Source organism: Ornithorhynchus anatinus, chromosome 14 (assembly GCF_004115215.2).
Source record: "Ornithorhynchus anatinus isolate Pmale09 chromosome 14, mOrnAna1.pri.v4, whole genome shotgun sequence".
NCBI classification, from domain to species: domain Eukaryota; kingdom Metazoa; phylum Chordata; class Mammalia; order Monotremata; family Ornithorhynchidae; genus Ornithorhynchus; species Ornithorhynchus anatinus.
The window spans coordinates 28,416,468-28,418,151 of NC_041741.1; the positions used below are offsets into that span (position 1 = coordinate 28,416,468).

Below are 1,684 nucleotides of genomic sequence, written 5' to 3' on the forward strand. Positions count from 1 at the left end.
CAGAAGAAATCTCTTGCTTATGTTTGAAATATCACCTATCACCCTTTGCCTTACTCTCATCTTTCATCTGCTTTTGAAAATCCTTGCTCCCAAGTTTTCTCCTCTCCTACTGTTATGTTCAAAGTTTCCCTCCTCTTTGGGTTTAGTCCTTCATCCTCGAAGTTTGCTTCGGTGGCCTAGAACTAAAAATATCCCTTGATCTCTCCATTTCAATTCCCCGAGTTGTGCCTATTTTCCTTCACCTTTTCCTGTTCACCTCTTCAAGGGCCTGAATACACTCACTGTCCACACTTTCTCTGCCACTTCTCTTTTTAACCCGTGAAAATTTGGATTTGCCTTTCTAATAAGAGCACACTTGCTAAATGTCTGGGGATATGCTGTGTTACTAACGTACAATTTGCTAACCTACCTCTCCCCCCCCCCCCACAAAAAAATGACAACTTTAGTTTTGATTCTTTCATTTAAAACATTGTTTTCCCCGGCAAAATCTGATTTGTTGGGAAAATCTGCCTGTTAAGTCCCCTGTGCCAAGTGATGCTGAAATCCCCTCTGGTTTTGAAGGTGGATATAATGAGTGCACTCAGCATCCCATGAATCTTGTTTGGTCCTTTACTGTTTCCATAGTAAAAGCAGAAACTCTCAGGGGTCAGGGAGGGTTAAGGTCAGGAGGAGGAGGGCAATCTGGATGCAACTGAATGCCTTTCTGAAACAAGGCATACGCAGAAGGCATCTGAACCTGAGAGGGCAGATATGGTGGGCACTAAGGGACAGAGTTTTCTAGATCTCCTGACTACCAGGATGTGATCGCAGGTTTGGTATGGAAGGGAGAGATATTATGAGCCTAGTGGAGTTGCAATATATTTCGAAGCCTGATGATGAACTGCAAATCGTGGGAGAGAAAGCAAAAAAAAGTTGAAAAAATCCCCATGAATCACATGAGGCTCTTTTTCTTGGCTGGACTCATAAGAAGCATGGAGTTAAGAAACCGTAAGCTAGTGGGAGGGAAAACAGAAAGTACTATTTTCTCCAGCTTCCCTGTGACTCTCCATAAAAAAATTCAGATGGGACCCTGATCCACCCTGCTTCCTTCCTGTATTTGTTAGCAGTGCTAAAACCAAGCCTTAGTACCCCCGAAGAAGGGAGTAGTTGTTCTGTTATCACTTGAAAGTGGCATATCTTTTGAGGAATTTGCCAATTTGCACAGAGTAAGCGCTCAATACCCCTCTCGAGGTCATAGCCGGAGAGTTTCCAGGACTCTACCGGTCTTGACTACGGGAGGGAAAGTCAATCAGAGGCGTATGCATTCCATTCCTAGCTTGGACAGTGGCTAGTGAGAGGAAGGCAATCTGCTGTAAGTCAAAACTCACCTGTGCTGGGCAGCCGTGGCATGGAAGAGAGTCAAGAGAGGAGACTAAAGTTTACTGGGCTGAAGGAGGCAGTGGTAAACCACTTCCATAGTTTTACCAAAAAAAAGGTACCAGAATAATTGCAGATGGAGGTGAGGCATCCTGAAAGAGATGTGTCCATGACATCTCTATGGGTCGGAGACAACTAGCGGCATAGGACAAGCATTCAATCAATGCCAGTGATTGTGATGTTGTATTGTACTTACCCAAGTGGTTAGTATAGTGCTGTGCACAGGGTAAGAGCTCAAGAAATGATACTGATTGGTTGATGGAATGTG

At 44.2% G+C, this 1,684-nt stretch overlaps 1 non-coding gene across 1 annotated transcript; it reads left to right on the forward strand.

The window, feature by feature from the left end:
• The first annotated feature begins 1,219 nt into the window (after positions 1-1,219).
• On the forward strand, positions 1,220-1,357 carry LOC114816819. The gene has a single exon (XR_003764625.1). It is a non-coding gene; the product is annotated as a small nucleolar RNA SNORA7 (small nucleolar RNA).
• Positions 1,358-1,684: the final 327 nt, after the last annotated feature.